Genomic DNA, 14176 nt, shown 5'->3' with positions numbered 1-14176 from the left:
AGGACAGGAAGCTGAGAGAAGTACAGAGGACAAGTAAAAATTGGACAGAGTTTAAAAGAGAGTTTATTAGATATTTTTAAAAACAGAAGTAGGACATGAGTTGTAAAAGAAAAAAAAATCATCTAAATTTTATACAAACAGTATGATCGTAACTATTTTTATTAAAAGCAACACATAGGAAAAAGTCCATGAAGGACTTCCATATATTATAGAAAATCTTATATACAGGGATTGTGGTTAATTACAATGGCTAAAATTGACTAAGGGTTTATCTATTCCAAACACATTTCACATATTATCTTATGTATTCTTCAAAACAACCCAGCTGAGTAAATTTTATATTCTATTTAACAGATAAGAAAACTAAGAATTTGGAGATTTTTTTTGTTGTGGTGGCCATTGTGTCTTTCTTTAATATTTCACTTTATATGCAGGTATTGTTTTTTTTTTAATTTGACTAATACATATGAATCATAATTATTTCAGTTTCCATAAGGTTCAAATTGAACAAATCGTGGGGAACACAATTTTCCTCTTGTCGTTCTCCATCACTGACTTTCTTCTGCAACAGCTTTATGAATGTACCTCTTCCCTTTGCCTTTTTCTACATTTCCTTTCAAACTTTGCTGTTTTGAGGACTGAACTGTTTAATCTATTCACCTGGCCACATGGTCACCTTTCTATATTATGTAACTTTTAAACTGCTGAAGCCATTTCTAGAGGAACCTCACAAAGTGTTTGCAGAGCCTGTTTCTACGAAAGGACTCAGTGAAGGAGAAAATCAGAGGGGATTTCATCTTATCCCAGTGTCTATCCTGCATCCCAACATGGAGTTTTGCTGGGAAGGGCCGCTGCATGCCTTTTTAAAGTCTCTCTCCCAGATTTTCCAATGGCTTAGCTCGGAGACTATGCACACTCTGAACCTTGGTCCCCTCCACACCCCCACCACGCCTCTCCCCTTTCCAGTTACTGTAGGCCATTCTCACCTGAATCTCTGACTGCAGGGTAAGATAAATCAATCAATATAACTCTAAAACCAAAACGTAATAGTCAAAATTTTTTAATTAGGTAATAAACACAGTTATTACTGTTTTACACATATTATTAAATTTATATATATTTTTTGAGACAGAGTTATTAAATTTATATTTTCAATGATACTAAGAGGCAGGTACTATTATTACCTCCATTATACAAATGAGAAAACTAAGCACGGAGAATTTACTTAACTCACCTAAGGCAACACAGCAAGAAGGAAAGGGGCTTTTATATACATTAAAGTGTATTTAACTAACTAGACTCCTATATAAACAGTTTCTTAACCAATATAGCAATGAGATGAAATTATCTGGGAAGGAAAAAGCAAACCATTTCAAGCCCCATTCCCTCAATAACCAAATATTAAAGCCAGGCTTGAGGAGCTTGAGTGACAGCATTGCATCCTATGTACTAGATGCCTGTATACTATCTGTGAGAACCTTAATGGAAAAACATTGATGATACTAACATCTTCACAATTTTAATCATTCAGTTATAGTTATCGCTTTTTAACTTGATTATACTGAGGTCAAAGAAAATGGTCTGCATGCTACTGATTCTTTGGCCTATTCAATAGTGGGCCAACAGGAATTTTTTTGTGCCAGTGTGCTGGTGAAGAATGCATGTTCTCTGCTTGGACTAAGGCTCTATCTCTTTTCTATAAAACTCATATGTTTTATCTTACATCAAGTAAGATGTCTTATACCCTTGTCCTTCCTGAGCAAGCTATCCATGTCTTTCATTAACTTGGGAAATCCACAGCCATTTGAAGACTGTCTCTCTAATCTCTCCTACCCTGCCCCTTCTGGGACTCTTGCTAGATGTAAATCAGATTGCTCATTTTATTTATTTATTTATTTAATGTGAAGTGAGTCTCTTGTAGGCAGCATATTCTTGAGCCTTTTTTCTTTTACTTTTATTTTAGGATCTGGGGATACATGTGCAGGTTTGTTACTTGAGTAAATTGCATGTTGCTGAGGCTTTGTGTATGAGTGATCTTGTCACTCAGGTAATGAGCATAGTGCTGGATAAGTGGCATTCCACCTCAAGCAGTCCCCAGTGTCTGTTTTTCCCATCTTTGTGTTCATCTGTATTCATTGCTTACCTCCCAGATGTAAGTGAGAACATGCAGTATTTAGTTTTCTGTTCTGCATTAGTTCACATAGGATAATGTCCTCTAGCTGTATCCATGTTGCTGCAAAGGACATTTTCTTTACCCAGCATTAATGGACATCTTGTTTGAGTCCAATATATTTGCTATTGTAGATAGTGATGCAGTGAACATACAACTGCATGTGTCTTTTTGGTAGAACAATTTATTTTCCTTTGGGTATATTTCCAGTAGTGGGATTGTTAGGTCAAATGAGAGTTCTAACTTCTTGGAGAAATCTTTACACTACTTTCCACAGTGGCTAGACTACTTTACATTCCCACCAGCCATGTATAAGTGTTTTATTTTCTCCATAATCTTGCCAGTACCTGTTTTTTAATTTTTATTTTTTTTAAGACAATGGTTTGCCCATTTTAGTCTCCATTTTCCCCATGTTAATTTTCTGTGTTGCATTCTAGGTAAATGTATGCAGTTCTACCATCCAGTTTCCCAACTATTTCTCCACCTGTGTACATTTGGGCTGTCTAGTTTGTCCATTGTGACATTAATTGAAATAACTACATTTTTCACATCTGTGAGTTCTATTTGGTTCTTTTATAAAAATACATGGCCTTACATGATAAGTTCTTGATTGTATCTCACTTTTTAGTGTCATTCATAAAATAATGGTGATATTTTCTTATGGTCTAAGGAGTTTAAATATCTTGCTTGTTTGCTTGCTTTTCATTTCTGCTACTCTCACTGTCAATGGCTTTTATTTTTGTTTGTGCTTTAATTTTTAATTTTGAGCTAATTCACTCTGATTCCACCTTTGTGAATCCTGAATAAAGTAGATTGAGCATGTCCCCTTCCAGAGAAGATTTGAGAGCATGTTTATGCTTTGCCTCTGCGGCATTACAAGTTTGGAACTGTGTGTTAATATTTAAGCTTTAAGAATACTGGACTTCGCAGTCACTTGAAAACTTGAGCCCCATTGTAGCAGAACTGTGGTGCTTTTCAGATGCTCTGTAGATCTTTGTTGAATATAGTAAGAAAAAAATGAATGAGATAATTATATTTTTTCATGCTTTCTCTAAAAGAAAATTGCCAAAATTAAGCAAGAAGATTTTTTTAATCAAGAAAAACTAAATGTGGTTCAGACTTTTGCAGAAGGTATGTCTGCACAGACTTTTAAAGTGGTGCAGTTTTATAGTTCTTAAATTAGTATTGACTAGATCAGAATTTATATGTTCCTCTGATTAATGATAAAACACTGGGAGTTAAGTGGGAGTTCCAAGGGCATGCAGGTCAGCCCTCTCACTGCACAGGCAACAGAGGGTCATGCTGCTTCTCTGAGGCCAAGTGTTTGCCAGTTATTCCCAGGAAATGATTAGAATTGTTCGTATTGTACATCAAATTGGAAACAGCAAAATGTGAATAGGAGATAAAGCTTGAAGCTCAAATTCGCCTTACCTGGTGAGACTTTTGTAACTCAGATCACCAATTAAAACCATCCTGACAACACATTTTTGCAGTATTTTCTCCCCACAGGGCTCCCTGTGGTTGGCCTCTTGCCTGCCAAACTGTAGGGGTAGTTCCAAAGCAGCACATAATGTGATTGAACCGCCCGCCAGCCTCAGGCTTAAGGATTTCAAAGGATTCAGCCCTAATTTACCTCAGAAGCAGGGCATTTCAATTACTTTAGAAATTTTATTTGATCTTCCTAATATTTGCCATTTCAGTGGTGCAAACCATTTTTATTAGTCTTGTGTCATCTTGGGAAAACAAAAACCAATTCCAGGGCACAAGTGTCTTTTTTTTTTTTACCAATCTATTATCCAAGAGCACTTAGCATCGGGTAAGCCTCAGAAGGATTGGTTAATTAAACGGTGTGGAAATTTGCTAATGAGTATATCTCTCATCTGATTCTTTCTGGCTTTTACCTGCTTCTGATTCTTTGAAAATCTCATTTCCCGAAACAAGACACCCTCCGAGGTGAGGTGGTTCAGCCATGGTGAAACATTAGCCTTTTCTTGGTGTCCATCTGGCTTTTCCTAGCTGGAGTGATTTTTTCTATGACTGTGTGGGGAATGAGATCCCATCCAGTCTTCATGGAGTAGCTGATAAGAGAAGGAGCCACCATCCTGAGTCCTCATGGGTTTAAAAAAGATGCCCATTTTGGGGTACAGGTGTGAGGAAGCCAGATGAGGGATACATAGGAGCCCCTTAGTGAACTTCGGAGAGGATGGGTAAATGAATGCTACTCATAATGAGACCAAAGCCATTGCAGCCCCTAATGCTCCTAGAGCCTCAAGCGTCTTCTGCTAATACAGAAAAACCTTTTGAAACTTGCTAGCAAGCATTGATATTGCATAAAATCTGATCGGTTGTCCCCTTTGTTCTCTTGCTAGTTTTGTAACCTGGAAGAGATAACTTGACTTTTCCAAAGTTTAATTTCCTTACCCGGAAAATGATGCATGTTAAACCTGATCCCAAAGATAAACTCAAATACTGAAGCTCTGACTTAGGTTTCATCATTTCTTAGGTGGGGAAACCAAGGCCCTGAGAATGAAAATATCTTGCCCAAATTTGACATGCTCAGTAAGTGGCGTTACTGAGGCCAGGGGCTAGGGCACCTCACCGACTCTGACCCCCAGGTCCAGCCCCCTCCCACCACAGCCCACTCCACTGCAGGCACAGAAGGATTCTTACATTCTGCAGTGAAGGGAGGAGTTTGGAAGCTGTGGGCTCATCAGGGACCCTAGTTCTCATATTCACACATTTGTTTTTCTCTTTCACAATTTACATTTGTTAAATTGTCCATGAAGCATTCATGCTTTGGACAAGTCCCTTGTCTCCTGAAAGAAAGCAGAACTAGATTATTCATCCTTTCATAATTAAAGAGTGTCAGCATCATGGACTCGTCTTCACACACTGATGCTCCTGGTCAGCCCCATCTGGTGCTCCAGTGCTGTTGCTGTGGACCCCAGAGATGGGGCAGCCCCTGCTCCCCTCCCCTTCCTGGAACATCAGAAGCCCGAGATCAAAACCATATTTCTCCCTGTGCAATTGGCATCTAGATAGTAACTCCTCTCTCAGTGTTGGAATTAAGAGCTGACAGCATTAAAATACGCTGGCCATTTGATACAAAACATACAGGATGTCTAGTGCATCAGGAGAGAAAATCACTGGTTTATAAAGCCTGAGTCCCAGGCCATATACTGTTAAGTAACCAGCTGTGCACAAATCTGATGTTACGCATCACATCTGCAAAATTAAGGATTTGAGATGGCCAGTCTTAAAGGTTACTTCATGGTGTAAAACAAGGTGAATTAACCTTGGCACTATTGATAATTCTTTCTCTGAATAAGTCTGTTGTAAGAGCTGTTCTATGCAGTTGCATCCCCTGCCTATGCCCACTTAATGCCTGTAGCAGCCCCCACCAGTTGTGACAACCCAAAATGTCTCCAGATATTGCCAAATGCCCCCTGAGGGGGGAAAATCTCTCCATTGCAAATCTCTGATCTAAAGTAATGCAGAACTAGAATCTGTACATTTTCCCAGGTACACCGTTACTTTGAGAAACAAATTGAAGAAGAACAGTCCTTGAATTTCTCTTTCACTAATTTTGCCAGATTTTTATGTGGAGGGCTAGAAGCATTTTCAAAAGTTTATTGCCTGGGATGTGGAAGTAATATTAAGTCATTATCTACTTTAGATAATGTATGGATTAATTTTATATTAATTAGTTTAAAATCATATTGTTAGAGATTAAACTAAAGGGGCAGAACATAGAAGAGATAAATTTAGAAACTGTAAAACTAAGAAATACTTTTTGCTCATAAGCTTCCTCACTCCTTGGTGCTTTCCCATCTGGGGCTGTTGCTCATAGCCTGTGGATTGTCACCTCTCAAATGTCATTCACTGTTGAAGATGCATCTTACATCCCACTTGTTCCATGAAGCCTCTAGCGATTCCTGTTCATAGAAATAATTTAGTTTACTTCTCTACTCATTGGAAAATGTGCTCGCATTTCCCCCTCAGCCAGCCTTGTATGGTCCCATCCAAGGGCCAGGCTGTTGCAGGCCAATGACCCCGTCCATTGCTGCATCCCTTTGTATCCCAGAGGAAGTGCAATGGCCCTGCCTCTTCTTCTCTGGAAAGGGCCCAGGCCAGGACTTCATTTCCTGTTCCCCAGATTACGGCACTGCCTTTCCAGTTGATTTCCTCCTCTCCTTTGGGTGCCCTGGGCTTTGCTGACCAGGTTCTAGCTATCCCTCCCCATTTGTCTGACCAACCTGGACTCCAGCATTTGTAGACACAGCTTACCTTTCTTGGACAGCTCTTCTTACCTTGCCTGTGGAGAGAACATCTTGTTCTTCATAATCCAGCCAAATGTCACCTCCTCTGTGAAGCCTTCCTGGGTCATGCCACTTTCCCAAACACAGAGAAATTTATTCCTTCCTTTCCCCATGCCTCCCATAGAAGCTCTGTCAAAACATTTACCCTGTGTCCTCCTTCCACAGTTGGTGCCCTCAGTATGAATGCTGGCTCTCCTCCCACCCCTTATTCAGTGAATGTTCTGGCAAACTCCAATTCTCAGCTCTAGATGTACTCCTCAGGGAATCCCATCATGGCACACACACTCCCCCAGTGGACAGTAAATTTCCTCTATTGTACACTGTGTGAATTTTATTTAGTAATTATTTTTCTCCAATAGGCTTTAGCCTTTATGATAGCAGGGACATGTTTTTTATCATTATAGCAATTTTTACAGTAATTTATTAATGCAGGTTAGAAGCTCAACAAATAGTGTTGAATGAATACATCCACCAAGATGATCTGTCGCTTCTCTTCTGTCTGCTGGACCATGACTTTTGTGGGGTGGGGACTGTGCTCACTCATCTTGTGACCTTGGCATCAAGAACAGTACCAGGAAATTAGTAGCTGTTTATTAATTCATCAATATCATTTTTATTGTTACTGGCATTTACTAAATGCTTCATGTGTGCTAGGTAATGTGCTAAGCACTTTACAGAAATGATTTTATCTAATTCTCAACCACCTTTATGAGGCATCTATTATACCCACTTTAAAGACAAAGCAACTGAGAGTTAGAGGATTCAAATAACATGCCCTGTTCACACCGCAAAGCTCCTGCTCTTTAGTGCTATTTCATGAAGTCTCTCAGATTAATGCTACAAATAAAGGAAATGGCCCAGAACTCTCTGATACAAGTGATTGAAACCAGGGGTTCATTAGGTAAACGAAAAATAGAAAATAGGGAATATTTCTTTAAATTATATATATAGCTTGAGAATTTTATTTTAAATTATGTCAATATAAATATAATCATACCTGTATTTATGAGGTAGACCAAGGTGCTTCTTTGAGAATGATTTATTTTCAAGAGTTCTGCCTTATGTAGCATAAACTTTATACATAAAATGTCCTCTACTCATTCCAAATCTTTGTTTCTTTAGAATGGAGAGAGTTTAAGACATGCCACTGGGCATGGTGACTCAGGCCTATAATCCCAGCACTTTGGGAGGCCAAAGTGGGCAGATCGTTTGAGGTCAAGGAGTTCAAAACCAGCCTGGCCGACATGGTGAAGCCCCATCTCTACTAAAAATTAGCCGGGCATGGTGATGGGCACCTGTAATCCCAGCTACTTGGGAGGCTGAAGCAGGAAAATTGCTTGAGCTCAGGAGGCAAGGTGGCAGTGAGCAGAGATGGCACCACTGGACTGCAGGCTGGGCGATAGAGTGAGACTCCGTCTCAGAAAAAAAAAAGTCATTTGACCTGCATTCTCAATGCAGATATCTTCTGGATTTTTATGACCTTGCCCCCAACTTTTTTTCTAGGTATAATGTCCACATGTAATTGTCCAGCAATTTTTAAGGCAATCTATTTTTTTAAAGTCTTTGAAAGGTGCAAAGGTTTTTATTGTAGTTTTCATTGAAACTATATTATCTCTTTCTTCCCTATATATCTTTAGCTTATGAAACAGTTTTCAGAGAACTACAGGGACTCAGCATGAAGCAGACCTGTGGAGAGTTGTAAAGCATCCCACTGGCTGAGGCAAGCTCACCCACTGACAGCTTTATCCTAGAATGTTTTACAGGGCGATTGGGCTGTATTGGTTAATCAGGGAAGTCAGTTACATAGAGCAAGTTTAGAAGAGCTTTCATTGTAAATAATATTTAATTGAATATTTCAATATTCAATTAAACAGAATTGAGGGGTGTAACTGTTCCAGGTATTCAGCAATTACTGAGCATCTCAAAGATAGCCGTAAGGAAGATGGTTGAGCAGAAAATAAAATAGAAAAATGGTATAATGTGATTCCTCCCCATGTCCTCTGGTTCTTGGGCTCCTAATTGTTCTGTGGAGATCTATCACACTGCTGATTCTTCTCCATGCAGAATGTCTTCTTTCTCTCATCCTGCAGGGCCTAATGAAGATCTATGCACCTGCCTATGGCCAGTCAGCAGTTTTAAATGATGTCAAAAAGGAGAGCTGCAGCTAGAATGCTCCATTAGAATTTTATTGATACAGATCACCTTTGGCTAAGTGTGTTCTTTGCACCTCAGTACAGGAGGCCACTGAAGAGAGAATAGGATATCATCCTTGCCATTCTGAGCCTCTGGATTAATATTAACCAAAGATAGCACTGATATGGAGGAACCTGGGTCATTAAATAAACCATATATTTAATGTGGGGAAAGGGGATTACTGCCTTTGTTGCCTAAGAGGCCAGACCCCTTGAGCTGGGAATTCTGTGAGGTGACAATGAGACTGCTGGGTGAACAGCTTTGGAACAACTAGGACCTGGCCCCGCAGTGGTATAGAACTGGCTGGACATGCCTTCCCAGCACATCCTGGAACAATCTTACCTGTGGGAACTCGTGCAGTTTTAAAAGCCTGGGTAGCAAATCACATCCAGACAGCCACACAGCAAGAGGAACAGGAGGGGCTGGGCACAGTGGTTCACTCCTGTAATCCCAGAACTTTGGGAGGCCGAGGCAGGTGGATCACCTGAGGTCGGGAGTTCAATGTTAGCCTGGCCAACATGACAAACCCCCAACTCTACTAAAAGTACAAAAATTAGCCAGGTGTGGTGGCTAATGCCTGTAATCTCAACTATTCAGGAGGGTGAGGCAGGAGAATATCTTGAACCAGGGATGGGGAGGTTGCAGTGAGCCAAGATCATGCCACTGCACTCCAGCCTGGGTGACAAGAGTGAGACTGCATCTTAAAAAAAAAAAAAAAAAAAATAGAAAGGAACAGGAGGATGGCAGAGGAGGTGGGGAAGGAGGACTGTGTACCCCAGGACCCCTGTGATCAGCTTTGAAAGGAAAATGCTGATCCCTAAATGGGTGGAGTCAGGTCTAGGTAATACAACTTTTCACTAGTATCAGGACTTCACATTTACAGCTCAAGTAGGCACCCTGTGAAACAGGGTTGGCATCAGTATGAAAAACCTACCAGACACTGTATGGGTGATTATCCGGCGTAACAATTATCCACCGTCTCTCAAAATTGCTTCCCTCCTGCAAGGGTAGGTGCCCGGGCCCCTGGAGGCTATCATCTTTAGCCATTGGCAGTTAGACCAGGCATGGACTTCTGACCCAGGCGCAGTAACCCACTTCCTCACTTGGCAGTTCTGAATTGGGTCTGTAAGTGAGTAAGTGTGAAATGCTCTGCATAGAGCAGATGGCATCATGGGAACTGCGGACTGGCAGACATTGCCACTTTACAGCCCAGAAGGGTAGAGAAAACCAGTCCTTGGAAGCTGTGAGGAGATGGTGAGAAGAGGAAAGCGGCTTCAGTCAGGGCTCTTGATACATTTTTACTTTTAAATTTCCAGAAACTTCCTGAAATCCAGTCTCTTTCTCAATCTTGATTTGAAAAACATCATTGTGTTTTTTATATAAAGGTTTTCTTTTTGCTTAAGCTAGAATAATTCACTTATGTCTATCATTTACAATTAGAGTGTTAAAAATAAGTAAGATAATTATAAGAATTCTGTATTCTAAACATTTACCATGTGTCAGATAATTAAGTGGACTGCTGTGGACTGAATTGTCTCCCCCTCTCCACATTCATATGTTGAAGTCCTAATGCCCAATGTAACTGTATTTGGAGATAGGGCTTTTAGGAGGTAATTAAGGCTAAATGATGTCATAAGGGTAGGACCCTAATGTAACAACATTGGTGCCTTCAAAAGAAGAGGAAAGCTCAAAGGCCCAGTGTGGTGGTTCACACCTCTAATCCCAGTACTTTAGGAGGCTGAGACAGGAGGATCACTTGAGCCCAGGATTTTGAGACCAGCCTGGGCAACATTGTGAGATCCTGTCTCTACCAAAAAAAAAAAAAAGAAGAAACAAAAAACACTAAAACATTAGCCAGGTGCCATGGCATACAACTGTCATCTCAGCTACTCGGGAGGCTGATGTGAGAGAATTGCAACCTCCATGAGCCACAATTACACCCACTGCACTCCAGCCTGGGTGACAGAGCATCCTCTCTTAAAAATTAAATTAAATTTTAAAAAAAAGGAAGTGAGAGAGCTTCTCTCTATGCTCACACAGAGGAAAGATCATGTGAGGAAAGGTCAGGGAGAAGATGGCCGTCTGTAAGTTAGGAAGGGAGCCCTCACCAGAAACCAAAGCAGCACAGCCTTGATCTTGGGCTTTCCAGCCTCCAGAACTGTAGAAAAAAATTTCTGTTGTTTAAGCCACCGAGACTGTAGCATTTTGTTATGGCAGCCTGAGCTGACTAATACATGGACAAGGCTTTATCTAATTTAACCCCCACAACAACCTGTTGAAACTAGTATTGTCATGCCTCATAGATGGGAGATGGAGGCTCAGCATGGTTAACTACCTTGTTCAAGCTACAGAGGATAGCTTTTCTACCCAAAGCCTAGACACATTAATACTGCTGCCTTTCTATGGGAATTGGATCCTCAAACGGCTAGCTCCAAACTCAGGCTGCTCATTAAAAATAACACTAACCATAGAGAGAGCAGGAGAGACAAACCCCAGTGGAGAAATGCAGGCATCTACCTTGGCCTCCACAATTGATGACCCGGGGTGAACCGACACATGGTTACCATTTTTGACCAGGAAACTTACTTCCAGCATCTTGTCCACTAGCCTGAAAGAAGCTTCCACAGGTGCAGTGCTTGAGTGTGCCCTGCAACGCCAAAACCCTGCAGCACCGAGACTAGATTCATCCATGAGCATGAGGCTCTTGGCCAGAATGCTGGCTGTAGGAAAACAGGCCTGCAGTAGATTCAGCTTCAGGGCTTGCATCTCTGCCTCAGGCTAAACATTTACAGGGGCCCAGTGTTTCCCAGGAGCAGTGGGAGGCAGATGGGCTTACAGGCAGAGGATGGCAGCCTCATAGATGAGCTCAAAATGTCAGCTCAGGACATGCACCAACGTAAGCTTGAATAGTCCTATTGCTTTTCCTCAAATATTTTTAAAACTAAACTTAAAACAAATGTTTTGTATGTAATTGTAGATTTGCATGCAAAGAGATTCCCATATACCCTTTACCTTCTTGTCCTTAATGATGGTAACATCTTGCAAAACTATAATGCAATATCACAACTAGAATACTGATGTTGATACAGACCACTGATATTATTCTTATTTCTCCAGTTTTATTAGTTGTGTATGTGTATTTAGTGCTATGTAGTTTTTTTTTTTCTTTTGAGACAGGGTCTTACTCTGTCATCCAGGCTGGCGTGTAGTGGTACAATCGTGGCTCACTGCAGCCTCAACTTCCTCAGTTCCAGTCATCCTCCTGCTTTGGCCTGCCAACTAGCTAGAACCACAGTTGCATGCCACCATGCCTGGCTAATTTTTTTAAAAGTTTTTTTTATAGAGATGGGATCTCACCATGTTGGGCTGTTCTTGAACTTCTGGGCTTCAGTAATCCTCCCACCTCTGCCTCCCAAAGTGCTGGGATTACCGGAATGGGCCACTGCACCCAGTCAGTTCTAAGTAATTTTTTATCACCAGTGTAAGGTCGTGTGTTCACCACCATGTAATTGTACAGTATAGAACCTTTTGAGATTGGGTTTTTACTCAGTGTAATTCTCTGAACATTCATCAAGGTTTCTATGTGTATCAATAGTTCATTCCTTTGACCTGCTGAGTGCTATTACATGGTATGAATAAATCAGGGTTTGTTCAACCCTTGCCTCATAGAAGGACATCTGAGTTATTTCTAGTTTTGGATTACTATGAATAAATTGATAAAACAATAGGGTTTTATCAATTTTTTTGTCAGCATAAGTCTTCATTTCTCCAGGATAAATATATTCAGGAATGCAATTGCTGGGTTTTAGGTAAGCCTATGTATAGTTTTTAAAGAAACTGCCGAACTGTTTTTCTATCGTGTTGTTTAATAGTGGTTCTTCTGTTTAACATTCTGGCAGCAATGTTTGAGTGCCTTGGTTGCCCCACATTTGGTGTTATCACTATTATTTTAATTCAGCCATTCTGCTAGTTTCATGAGCTTGCCATCTGTATACCTCTTCTGTGAAGTGACTGTTCATACCATTTGCCCATTTTCTAATTAAATTTAATTGATTTTTTTTTTTTTACTATTGAGTTGTAAGAATTTGATATATATTCTAAATTCTAGTTCTTTGTTGAATAAATGTTTTACAAATTTGCAAATATTTTCTCCCAGTCAGTAGCTTGCCTTTTTATTCTCTTAACGTAGTCTTTTTTCAGACCAAAATGACTTAATTATGATGACATTTGATTTATCAGAAAGTCCTTTTATGAATTGTGCTTTTGGTGTCAAGTCTAAAAACTTGTTGCCATATCATAGACACTGAAGATTTTCTTCTACAGTTCTTCAAAAGTTTTGTAGTTTTACATTTAAGGTTTTTTTGTGGTGTGTGTGTGTGTATATGTTTTTAGATGGAATCACACTCTGTTGCCCAAGCTGGAGTGTAGTGGCACAATCTCAGCTCACTGCAACCTCCACCTCCTGGGTTCAAGGAACTCTCCTACCTCAGCCTCCCAAGTGTCTGGGAATGCAGATTCATACCACCATGCCCAGCTAATTGTTTTGTATTTTTAGTAGAGATGGGGTTTCACCATGTTGGGCAGGCTGGTCTTGAACTCCTGACCTTAATCTGTCTGCCCACCTCAGCCTCCCAAAGTGCTAGGATTACAGGTGCGAGCCACTGTGCCCGACCCTACATTTAAGTTTATAATCTGTTTTACTGAACAATTTTAGAGAGTGGACTAAATCCAACCAAACCATAGAATCTAACCAAAAGAGAAATGTAACCTAGCTTTGTATTCATCCATTTGTGTCAATAGCATAAGTCTGCTCTCACCAGGGTCACTTATAGTTCATTTGACAGAGAACATAGTAGCTCTCTCTGTTATGTGAACTTCCAAAGAATCATAACAAACTCCATCTATGGGCACCTATGGCTATGTCAGATACATTATTTCTGAGCCTGTTTCCTGTATCCACCTATAGTCTCTCTGCTTCTATAAGAGACAATAAGTAGAAGATTCCAATAAAGTCAATGGGAGTGTTTGCAATTACTGTCTAAATGGGGCAAAGATGTGGAGAGAGCAATGCTGAGGAGATCATGGAAATGAGCTTAATGAACCATACAGGAAAGAATCATATCCAATCTCCTGGTCTTTTTCCCAGACCTTAGTACAATGACTTATGGGTGCCTGCCTTCCAAAAGAGATGGATTCTCCACACCAATCCGAAGTTGACTAAGTTTAGAAAAGGGAGGATATTGACATCTTGAAAGGAAACAGAGGCCCAAGAAAAAAATAATAACCAATCAAAAGACACATAACTTGAAAGAGAAAGCTTTTCAGACACACTTAGCTGTGCTAGTCCTGTTAAGCACAGCACATCATTATGGCCAAAGCTTGCCAACCCATAATGTTGGGAACTATGCCTTTATCATTAACAGATGCATGTAAAGGACCTACCCTAATATTCAGCTCATAATCAGTAATTAACAAATACATATTAAGTAAAGGA

Source organism: Aotus nancymaae, unplaced genomic scaffold, assembly GCF_030222135.1.
Source record: "Aotus nancymaae isolate 86718 unplaced genomic scaffold, 86718_ANA_hifiasm-v0.15.2.pri h1tg000036l, whole genome shotgun sequence".
Taxonomy (NCBI): domain Eukaryota; kingdom Metazoa; phylum Chordata; class Mammalia; order Primates; family Aotidae; genus Aotus; species Aotus nancymaae.
The sequence above is the reverse complement of the archived record's forward strand: the minus strand, read 5'-3'. Positions refer to the sequence as shown.